The sequence below is a fragment of the Pteronotus mesoamericanus genome, unplaced genomic scaffold (assembly GCF_021234165.1).
Source record: "Pteronotus mesoamericanus isolate MK-2021 breed Mesoamerican mustached bat unplaced genomic scaffold, CSHL_Meso_final contig_20, whole genome shotgun sequence".
NCBI classification, from domain to species: Eukaryota; Metazoa; Chordata; class Mammalia; order Chiroptera; family Mormoopidae; genus Pteronotus; species Pteronotus mesoamericanus.
This window is the reverse complement of record NW_026555085.1, coordinates 64,883,256-64,895,484: the sequence shown is the minus strand read 5'-3', so window position 1 is coordinate 64,895,484 and position 12,229 is coordinate 64,883,256. Positions and strand designations below refer to the sequence as shown.

At 40.0% G+C, this 12,229-nt stretch overlaps 1 non-coding gene across 1 annotated transcript; it reads right to left on the bottom strand.

Moving 5' to 3' along the window:
• Nucleotides 1-3,520: 3,520 nt before the first annotated feature.
• LOC129068078 (U2 spliceosomal RNA) lies at nucleotides 3,521-3,706 on the bottom strand. The gene has a single exon (XR_008528890.1). It is a non-coding gene; the product is annotated as a U2 spliceosomal RNA (small nuclear RNA).
• Nucleotides 3,707-12,229: the final 8,523 nt, after the last annotated feature.

Here is a 12,229-nt window from a genome sequence, read left to right as displayed (position 1 = left end):
GACCAGTGCGCCTTTTTCTGTGACCTTGTCCATGACTGTGTAACTGTGCAGAAAGCAGAAACCTTATTTTCTTTCTTTCCTAATTTTTATTTTTTTAATTTTTCACTTACTGATTTTTAGAGCAAGAGGAAGAAAGAGGGGAACATGGATTTGTTTTTCCAATTATTTATGCATTCATCGGTTGATTCTTTTATGTGCCTTGACTGGGGATCTGACAACCATGGCAAATGTTCTAATCAACTGAAAAACCCGGCCAAGGCAGAAACCTTATTTTCTTTAATCTGGCCATTTATTTATTTATTTATTTATTTATTTATTTATTTATTCCTTTAACTCAAACTGGACTCACCCAGTACCCTGACTCACCTCCTGTCCCTTGCTTAATCATTAAACCCTCAGGACAATGAGGTCCTGGTCAGCATCCAGTAGTCTTAGAAACGAGGTCCTGAGTCTATTGACTATTGAGACAGAGTTTTCAATGAAACCAAATACAACATCTCGGCCTCCGTTGTGTTTTAGCTGTGGACCCAGGAAAGTGGAATGATCCCACGGAACAAATCCTTGCAAAATTGGGCAGAACAACTCCATGGCTGACATCAGGACCAAATGCAATGATCAATTATCCCGTACTCGAGCTCCAACTGATCGATAGAGACCATGACTCTAACTCTATTAGTCACTATGATTAATGATTGTTTTCCTTATATAATCCATCCCTGAAACCATTTGGAGAGGCGGGTCTTTGAGCATGAGCTACCTGTGACACCGGGCATGGCGCCATCTCCCTAATAAATCCTTTCTTGGCTGCAAACTCCTGCTCCTGTCTTATTGGGCTCTGATGCTTGCAAGCAAATGGACCCCTTCAGTCCAGTCACAGCTGTATTCTACATCTCCTTTTGCTTTGTTCTTCGTTGAATTTCCTAGTATGTGAATTGCAACCCCAAACTTTGGTGTATAAGAAAAACCATATTTCACCCTGGCTGGTGTGGCTCAGTGGGTTGAGGGCCAGCCTGCAAACCAAAAGGTCACCAGTTCAATTTCCAGTCAGGACACAGGCCTGGGTTGCAGGCCAGGTCCCCAGCTGGGGGAGTGCAAGAGACAACCAATCAATGTATCTCTTACACATCAATGTTTCTCTCTGTCTCTTTCTCCTTTCCTTCCCCTCTCTCTAAAAATAAATAAATTAATTAATTAAGAAAATGTTTGTTTTCTTACATGAAATTAAACTTAACTGAACTGCTGTCACATCGAGATGGCATGAAAATGTAATCTTTCCATTTATTCCCCTTAATACCGCCAGATCATACATAGTATTTTGAGAGGCCTCTCTAGTCTTCTGTCCACGCTGTTTAATGCTGAGATTCCTGCGGTCGATGACACAGATCCTTGAAGGGCAGGGGCTCTGTTTCTGCAGAGCGTGGGAACCCCTGCTATGTTTGGGAACCTTCCTGTCCCGTCCTTCGAAGCAGGCCACGGGTCCTGGCCCCTCTCCAGGGTGCTGCTAGGGGAATGAGGGCACACCGATTTACACGCGTTCCCAGCCTAAGGAAATCTCCACTTTTTTCCTTCTATTTTAAACAAAGGCACCTCTCTACTTTTCCCTGTCAGACATCTAGCAGAAATTCTTCAGTGAGCTCAGACTCTTAACAATAGACAGGAAGAGGCATGCTCTTCAAGTTGCTTCACCTTTCCATTGTTTAGACATCCCAGACAAAGGGATACAAATGGCCTGGCTACCTGCTTGGAAGGAATAAAGTGGAATAAATAGAGCATAAAGCAACCTGTCATATCAATAAACTCTTTTGGAAAGAAAAAGCAAACCTTGTGTTGTTTGTTTTGAAACAGTCAAAGGGATTTGTTGACACCTTAGTCAATATAGCCTAGGAACCTGAGGGCCCACAGCGTTCATTGAGAAGACATTTGATGGCAGTGGCTGCCGAGCAGGCTGGAGGTCTTGCGCCGCTCCTGGGGCATTGCAAGGAAAGCCGTGCTGGTGGAGACAGTAAGGCACAAAGCCGGGGTATTGTTGCTGTCCCATAAAAGAGGAAAATTCAACTCAGAGTGTTTAAGTAATGGAGTTCTTCTGCTAGAAGTTATGGGTAAAAGTAAGAAAGAAAGAAAAAAAAGGAGTGATGGGTAACAAAAGGAGGGAAAATTTACAAGTTCAACGAAAAAAGCCATGTAAGACGCAAGTTACATAATTTTGTGTAGCTGCGGTTGGATCCAAAGGAGAAGCCTATTGAATTTGGTGGTGAAGGGCAACTGATTTTAACGGTGGTGGCTAGAGAAATCTTATGAAAAAATTCAGAAATATAATTCCTGAGAAATTGCCCTGGCTGGTGTGGCTCAGTGGATTGAGCACTGGCCTATGAACCAAGGGGTCGCCGGTTAGATTTCCAGTCCGGACACACGCTTGGGGTGTGGGCTGGGTCCATAGTTGAGGGTGCTCAAGAGGCAGCCACACCTTGAGGTTTTTCTCCCTCCCTCCCTCCCCTTCTCTCTAAAAATAATCAAATTTCTGAGAAATATAAGTGGATGTTGTGCTCAATATTTAAAAGCCTGCCACTAGGAGGAGACAAATGAATTACAAATTATTTAATCTGCGCTTTAGAACACATTTCCAAAGTTAAGAAAAATCTCATGAAAAATATATTTAGTAGCAAAATTCTAGTAAAAGAGCCTTTGGTGAATATTAAAACTTTGTTTTTAAAATGAACATTTTAACTTTAAATAAAGTTTATACTCATTAAGTTCTCTCTTTTTTCTTTGCGAGTCCATATCTAAGTCTGTTTCACATTTGAAAGCTAAATGCTAGACCAGAGGCTCTCAAACTTCAGCTACCTCAGAATCACCTGGAAGGCAGACTGCTCAGCCCCAAACCCAGAGTTTCTGATTCACTAGGTCTGGTATAGAACAGGACAGAAAAATCTCCATTTCTAACAAGCCCCAGGTGATGCTGATGCATCTGGTCTGAGAAACACAGTTTAAGAACCATTGTGTTAGATGACTATAGAAGGGAACCACTCGCCAACAACCAGATTCAATTCAATAGTGAAAACACGGTAACTAAAGTATGAAGCAAATGGTACAGAGAAAGACTGAGGACAGAGAGACCAGAGGGAGCCTATAGGGTCCTTCTCAACCAAGGGCACAGGTACCCTATAGCAGGGGTCCCTAACCCCTGGGCCAAGGGCCGTTATGGATCTGAGGCGTGTTATGAACTGTGCCGCACAGCAGGAGATGAGCTTGAATGTAATGTTTTTTGAATCATTCTGAAACCACCCCCCCAACATTGGACATGGAAAAATTGTCTTCATGAAACTGGTCCCTGGTGCCAAAAGGGTTGGGGACCGTTGCTCTATATGAAGCCCAGATAAACATAGAAAGTGTTCCCAAAGCATCATTTTGGCTCACTGACCAGGAACTAAACACATTCTTTTAACATTAACACAAAAACAAAGAGAGGGTGCAAAATCTGCATAGCTTTTTTTTTGTTTTGTTTTTTTAGAAATTGTCCTCTAGAGGGTGCACCATTCCCGGGGGTACTGTAATGCTGGGTCAACGTATGGTGTAGACCGAGCAACTCCTATTCCATTTCCCTGCTCCAAAAATCATTTAATATGTTGTCCTCAGAGAATGTATCAGATGTTAAATTGATAAGAACAGATACCTATGCTTGATCTTAGCCAAGAGGCTGAGAAGCAAATGCATAGCTTTAAATTTTTTTTTCTTTATTGACTTAGAGAGAGAGGGGGAGAGAGAGAGAGAGAAAGGAAAAGGGGGAGAGAGGGAGGGAGGGAGAGAGAGAGAGAGAGGGATTTGTAGTTCCATTTATCTATGCATTCATTGGTTGATTCTTGTAGTTATTCTGACTGGGTTCAACCCTGTAACGTTGACATTTGGGGATGACACTCCAACCAATGGAATTACCTGGGCAGAGCCTCTCCTATCAATTTTAAAAGTTATGCAGTTGTTACCCTGGTCAGGTAACTCAGTTAGTTGGAGCTCCTGATACTCCTGATACACCATGGTTGAGGGTTCGATCCCATTCAGGGCACATACAAGAATCAACCAATGAATGCATAAATAAGTGGAACAACAAATTCATGTTTCCCATTCTCTTTCTCCCTAAAAGTCAATTAAAAAACTTTTAAAAAATATATTTTGATTATGCTATTTCAGTTGTCCCAATTTTTCCTCCTTTACCTTCCTCCACCCTGAACCCCCTATTCTTTCTGGCAGTCCCTCCACCTTAGTTCATGTCCATGGATAATGCATATAAGCTCTTTGACTACTCCATTTCCTATACTGTTCTTAACATCCCCCTGCCTTTTCTGTACCTACCAATTTTTACTTCTTAATCCCTGAATCTTTTTCCCCATTCTCCTCCTTCCACCTCCTAATGGTAACCATCCAAATGATCTCCATATCTGTGATTCTGTTTCTGTTCTGCTTGTTTGCTCAGTTTGTTTTTTAGATTCAATTGTTGATAGTTGTGAATTTACTGCCATTTCAATGTTCATAATTTTGATCTTTTTCTTAAATAGGTCCCTTTAATATTTCATATAATAATGACTTGGGGATGATTAACTCCTTTAGCTTTACCTTGTTTGGGAAGCACTCTATCTGCTCTTCCATTCTATGTGATAGCTTTGCTGGATAGAGTAATATAAGTTGTAGGTCCTTGCTTTTCATCCCTTTGAATACTTCTTGCCAGACCCTTCTAGCCTGCAAAGTTTCTTTTGAGAAATTAGCTGACAGTGTTAAAAGAACTCCTTTGTGGTAATTATCTGCTTTTCTCTTCCTGCTTTTAAGATTCTCCCTTTACCTTTAAACTTCAGCGTTTTAATTATGATGTGTCTTTGTGTGGTCCTCTTTGCATCCATCATGTTAGGGACTCTGTGTGCTTCCTGGACTTGTATGTCTAGTTCTTTCACCAAATTAGGGAAATTTTCTTTCATTATTTTTTAAAATAGATTTCCCATTTCTTGCTCTTTCTCTTCTCCTTTCAGCACGCCTATGATTTGAATGTTGGTACCTTTGAAATTGTCCCATTGGCTCCTTCCTTTATCCTCATATTTTTCTATTGTTTTTTCTCCTTGTTGTTCTGATTGAATGTTTTGTATTTCCTTATTTTCCAAATCATTGATTTGATTTTTGGCTTCATGCATTCCACTGTTGATTTCCCTGTAACTTTTTCTTTATTTCAGTTAGTGTAATCTTTATTTCTGCCTGGGTCTTTTTTATGCTGCTGAAGTATCCAGTGAGCTCCTTGAGCACACTAACAACCAGTGTTTTGAACTCTGCATCTGATAGATTGCTTATCTCCATTTTGTTTAGTTCCCTTTCTGGAGTTTTGTTCTGTTCTTTCATTTGGACCACGTTTCTTTTGTCTATTCATTTTGGCAGCCTCCCTGTGTTTGTTTCTATGTACTAGGTATAGCTGCTTTGAATCCCTGTCTTAGTAGTGAAGCCTAATGTGTAAAAGCACATCTGTAATTTGGATGTGGAAGAGCCTTAGGTAATCGTCTGGGCAGAGCAACCAATGTGAACCAGATCGATGGAGTCTCAGATATGGTGTCACCTCTCTGTGGTTCTGTGTGCAGCAGAGCTCAGAAACGGGACAATGCTGCTGCCTGGCCTCTGGAGTCTTGATCAGGAGGAAGCTTTTCCCCAGCACTCACCCTGATGCCAGACACTTCAGTTTCTCCCCATATGCCATTGGTGCCCTTCAAGCTATTGCCCCAGTGCTGGAGCTCAGAGGGAGTGAGTCTGCATAAGTCCTAAATCTGTTGCAGGCCTTTTAAGAGGAGATTCCTGAGAATCCTGCAGTTTCTTCCACCACCCCAACCCCCACTGGCTTTTACAGCCAGAAGTTGTAGGGACTTATCTTCCTGGCACTGTATCCCTGGGCTGGGGGGCCTGGTCTGAGGCTGGGATCCCTTGCTCCTGAGAAATCCCGCCCTATTTTTATCCATCACATGTGGATGTGGACTGCCTGTTCCATATCTCTGCCCCTCCTACCCATCTGAATAAATGTGACTTCTTTAATTCCTTGGTTATCAGACATCCATAAAGCTTGATTTTCTGATGATTTTGGGTGATGGTTGTTTTGTAATTTAGTTGTAATTTTTGCTGTGGTTGTGTGAGGAGGCAAGAGTGTTTACCTATGTCTCCATCTTAACTGTAAGCCATAACTTTAAAAAATAAAATCAATAGGAGCTTACCAAGATGTTTCTTGAAAGCTGTTAGAGAAAAATTTAAAAGCTACTTAGGGCTACATTCCTTAAGGGCACCCTCCTCTACACAGTCTACATTTTCTCTGTAGTTAGAGGTACTTTCATGAAAAAGTTTGAGAAATGCTGGTGTAGCTCAAAAGTAAATGACAACTCGGAACATCATGATGATATTTGTTTGTAGTTGGGTTTCAGCAGCCCTATGAAATTGAATTGGCTTCTAGTTAGATGAGGTTGCATGAAGGAAAGAGAAAGAAGAGGAGCAGATAAGAGAAAAATCCAAATTACTACAGTTAAAAGCCTAGATGACTCCCATAAGTCTGTCAGCTGATTTCTCAAGAGAAACTCTGCAGGCCAGAAGGAATTGGCCTAATATATTCAAATTGATGTAAATCAAGGAATTATAACCAAGATTACTCTACCCAGCAAAGTTGTCATTTAGAATCAAAGGACAGATAGAATTTCCCAGACAAGAAAAAGCTAAAGGAGTTCATCACCACCAAACTAGTATTACATGAAGTATTAAGGGGTCTTCTTTAAGAAGAAGACAAAAACATGAACAATAAAATGGCAATAAATACATATCTAACAACAACTGAATCTAAAAAAAAAATAAATGAACAAGCAGAACAGAAACAGATACAGCTACAGAGAACATTTTGATGGTTGCCAGATGGTATTGGGGTTGAGGGGTTGAGGGGTTGTGTGGAAAAGGTGAAGGGATTAAGAAGTACAATTGGTAGTAGCAGAACAGTCATGGAGACGTAAAGTACAGTGTAAGGAATATAGTCAATAATACTCTAATAACTATGTATGGTGTCAAACGGGTACAAGATTTATCGGGATGATCACTTAGTAAGTTATATAATGTCTAATCACTGGGATGTACACCTGAAACTAATATAATATTTTTGGCCAACTATAATTGAAAAATATGAAATGATCTGAAAGAAAAAAAGAAAAAGCAATGGACTTGGGTGACTGCATAAATGAGGAGGCCAAAAAGAAAAAGAAGCTTTAAAAATCTCCCACTTGTGAGCCTATGAGTCAGTCTGGAAGTATGCTATGGGTGACGTGAGGTAGAGCCTCAGCTGCTCTGTCCAAACAGATAAAAGAGTGGCTAAGCAAGCCAGTGGTTCTCAAGTGTGGTTCCAAGAACTGTGTAGTCAGCATTGCCTGGGACTTGTTACAATGCCAATTCTCAGGCCCTACCCCAGACTACTAAGTCAGGAATGCTGGGAATGGGGCCTAACAACTTAGGCTTTAACAAACTCTCCAGGTGATTCTGACACACGATTAAGTTAAAAATTGAATGAGGCCAGTCAGATTTCTTTTTTTCCTTTCAAGAATTTGACATGGGATATATAGGGAGAATCAGTCTGTCAGTTGTGGGGAGAGAAGCTACAAGTTGGTCATAGAGAGACTGTGAGTAAGCTGGAATTATGACTAAGCAAAAGTCGCAACTAAATGTAGTCGTTGGCTGGTAGTTGTAGACAGAGCACAGCAGCGACACCCTGTAGTTGGGGAGTACTGCATTTCTGCTGCAGCCAAGAGGGACAAGTTAACCCAGTCTTTAGGTGGGCATGGAATTTGTCCAGTTCCATGTTCATTTTAGTTCCCAACTGAAGCCCGATCATATTGCTATTCTTAGGTTCCTATGATATTCTTATCTCTTTTATTGTCATGTGAACCCTTAAAATAGACAGACTTCCCATTAACTGCAGTGACCTGAGTGAGTCTGCATTCTTAAAACATAAAAAGCTGATAAAGCTCCAAAGCAGATGGAGCAAAAGTTTAAATTAATAAAAAGAATTGCTTTAAAAAAAATATATGAACACTTCAAATTTTTTTAAAAATAAATATACCATCTTAACCATTTTAAAGTGTACAGCAGTTGAGTATATTCACATTGTTGTGAAACCAATTTCCAGAAGTTTTTTACCTTGCGAAGAATTACTTTTTTAAAAACTACTCTTCGATAAAATGCATTTTAATGCTATTATCACCTTTCCCCTTGTACAACTGAACAACTTCCGAACTTAACCATCAGGTCTGATGCTCAGGTTCATACTTGGAGTTGGTTTTTTTGTTTGTTTTCTGTTGCTTACTTTTTGGCTTCCTTATGTAGGCAGTCACTTTGCAAAAGTACTAGTACTTTTTCAACTGGAATGTATCTAGACTTTTCCTCTCATTTCCTTCAGCTAATGCCCTCTAATCCAAGTCTAAATGTCCCACCCTTAGATTTTAACATCTTTTCTTTGTTTCATTTTTATTTATATGTTTCATATTTCTCATATTGATCGTCACGCAATTACAATCATGCAATTCAGGTAGAGTTATAAACATAAAGACTCCATCAACTGTTGGTAAGTGAGGCAGCAGCCTCACCTGCCTCCTCAATACCTTAGACAGCACCCTACATTGCCTGGATTCTGGACCTCGCATCTTGTAAAAGAGGGGTTAAATTAGATGAGATAACCTCCCAAATTGTTTCCATCCCTGAGTTGCCTATATCATATTTTGCTTTATCATCTTGATGGCATTTCCTTTTATGCTGTTTACAAAATATTACTTAAATAGCTTGAGGTCTTGTAGAATTAACATTTTATTACCAATAAATTACCAAAAAATAGAAGTCACCCCTGGCCAGGTAGCCAAATTGTTAGAGCATCATACAGATATGCCAAGGTTGTGGGTTTGATCCCCAGTCAGAGCATATACAAGAATCAACCAAGGAATACATAAATAAGTGGAATAACAAATTGACGTTTCTCTCTCTCTCTCTCTTTCTCTCTCTCTCTCTCTCCCTCTCAAATAAATAAATAAATAAATAAATAAATAAATAAAGAAGTCAAAGTTCTAAGAATAAAACTGTTATTCTTAGGGTGTTACAAATGTTTTAATTTGTTATGACAGTTTGGCTTGTATTAGAACAAACCGCACCTTATCAAACCTCACACTCTTCCTTTTCACCAACCAACTAACCCTTTTGTTCTAACCAAGCCAATCTTTTGAAACTCTACATCCTGCCTTTTTTTTTTTTTTTTTTTTTTTTTTTGCTTTTTGCCACTGGGTCTTTGCTGATGTCATTTGCTCCACCAGGCTGACTTTTCTCCTTCTCAGTTAATGCCTATTACTTCTGCTACTCCAAGAAACTTGTCCTGACTAACTTACTCTAATCTCACATTTACTGAGTACTTAATATTTGCAAAGCCCTCTCTCTACTTTTTATATGAATTTCTGTATGCAACTTTAAATTCTATTGTGCATGCTCTGTCTTGTGTTTGTTAGTTTGCATATGCATATATATTTTTTTCACCTTGATTTCAAGTTCATTGAGTTAATGTTTGGTCTTCTTTGTACAGTGTTGTGGGTTCATTAAAGTTATTGAATGAAAGGATGGATAAATGAATTAAATAATGTGAAACTAGTTTAATTCAACTCAGGGGAATTTGAGGGAAACACTTAACTAGAATTTAAAAATCATTCTAAGTCCAAGCAGCTTTGAGGGTTATATTGTAATTGATTCCATTGGGAGGCTTCTGTCTGCATTGTGCACTCCTCCCTAAGCATTTTGATCAAGACCACTCTTTTTTTTAATTTATTGATTTTTTAGGGAGAGAGAAGAGATAGACAGATGAGAGAGAGAAACATTGATTTATTGTTCCACCCATTCATGCATTCACTGGTTGTTTCTTGTATGCGCCCTAATCAGGGATGGAACCCACAACCTCGGTGTATTGGGATGACGCACTAACCAACTGAGCTGCAAGGCCAGGGCCAGGGTCACTCGCTTCACCCTTACTTTTTCACTGTTAACATTATTTCTTATCTATAGAAGTGAGCTGACCCAATGACTGATACATGTGAAGTGTTCAGAAAATGCATATTTTTATTAAAATGCATGTAATTATTAAAATGAATTAATGCGTATTATGTTTAACCTTTGCAATAAAAGTTCTTTCACGTCAAGGACTCAATAATTGGAGTAGTCTCACCTGCACAGACTTTAGAATTAATACAATTCTGAGTGTACAGTTCATATTTAATAAATCCTTCTCAAGTAGATGAATAAAATGCTTTTTCCTCAAAAGAAAGAGACCTTATTAGGGGTCAGTACTTCTCACTATGGTACTGGACCCCCTATGTTAGAATCACTTGGGATGATTGTTAAAAAATATAGATCTTCAGCCACATCACAGACCTACTGGAACCAGAACTTTGTGGGGCTGAGATTGAGTAGACAGGTATAAAGGCCGAAAATACGCACCTTTAACAAGTACCTCAGACTGATGCTCCTATAAGTGGGAGCACCACTGCCCTAAGTCCAAGGTCGGGCTAACAAATAAGGCTCCTAAAGGGAGGAGACCAAGCATGGAGCTCAGGGCCAGTCTGCATGGGCTCATCAAACTCCACCACTTTCTAAAGGTATGTTCTGGGCATGCTATTCAACCTCCTTGTGCCTCAGTTTCCTCATCTACAAAATGGTGTAATTATCTCATAAGGTTGTTGTGAGGATTAAATGGGTCAGTACATGTAAGGTGCTTGGAACAGAGTCTGACAGTGTAAACACTATGTGTATGTTTGCCATTATGAGAATTATAAGTATCCACTTTGCAAAAAAAAGTACATTTCTGTATAAAACCTGTCTTATTTTAGAAAACCTAACCCACAGAGTTTGTCCTTTCTTCCTCTCTTTTTTTCTGTTTTAGAGATATAGACATGTCAAACTAGGATATTGCCTTATTGCATGGAAACCTGCACAAGGAAAGCTTAGACCTTTTACAGCGTGCTGATGAGCCAGAGATCAGCACTCAATTTTTGTGTATAACTTCCCATAATTAAAATCACATGAAAAGGGCAGGGATTCAAACCATGAGTGTAACATGGTTTGTTAATTGGCAGAAAGTGTTTGTGTAGCTACAAACGGTAACAAAACACAAAGCCAATTGTAGCAACAATCCTACAGCCAAGTCATCTCCTGTCCCAAGTCTCTGTGGGGATCATGTTGACTCCAGGGCCTCTTCTTCCTTCCTGCTCTTGTCTCCAGGACTTTTGTTAGCCTCTGATAGAAAACATTCCCAAGACCAAACAAGAGAGTTTGTATCTCCGATACCCCTCCCATTCTTAAGCAAGATGAGCTTTGGCACCTGTTTCCTTGAGAACAGATCCTTAACATCAGGTGTGCTTGGGAAGTTGAAGGACAGTTTTTCTACAATGGGCTCTTTGTTGGTATATGAGGCCTGTTCGGAAAAAGTCCAGCCATTGTTAATATAATGAGACCGGTTCGCATGACATCGATGTAACCTGGCAGCCCAGGAGAGTGGACTGGAATGCACATGGGTGAACAATGATGACTTCACTGTACTAGTCAGTGGGAGCAGAAGACGCAGGTGAATGAGCATGTGTACTGTGTGGCCATCACATTCAAAATGGGCGAATAGAACAATGGATCTGCATTAAATTTTGCGTTAAGCTTCAACATTCCTCCAGGAAACATTTGGCTGATTCAGAAGACTTTTGGGGACAATGCAGTGAAAGCAGCACAAATGAAAGTGTGGCACAAATACTTCAAAGATGGTCAAGAATCTGTTGAAAGTGATCCACATTCTGGAAGGCCTGCAACAAGCAGGACACCTGAGAGTGTTGACTGTGTATGGGCGGCAATCAACAAAGGCTGGTCACTGACAGTGTGAGAGCTAGAAACTAATCTGAAGATTCCAAAAACTACTGCTTCCGAGATTTTGATGCAGGGTCTTGGCATGAAACATCTTGTGGGAAAATTTGTTCCATGGATTCTGCTACCAGAACAGGACACATCATTCTACAGTTGCTAATGATGCTGGGAGAACTGTGTGAGGTGCCACGGTGCCTGCTTTGAAGGGTACTGAGGTGTCATTGTCCTATGTACAATGTTTCTTGTATCTTGTATCTTCTTCAATAAATATCTGTTTTTCATTTTACATGGATGTGCACTTCTGGACAGACCTTGC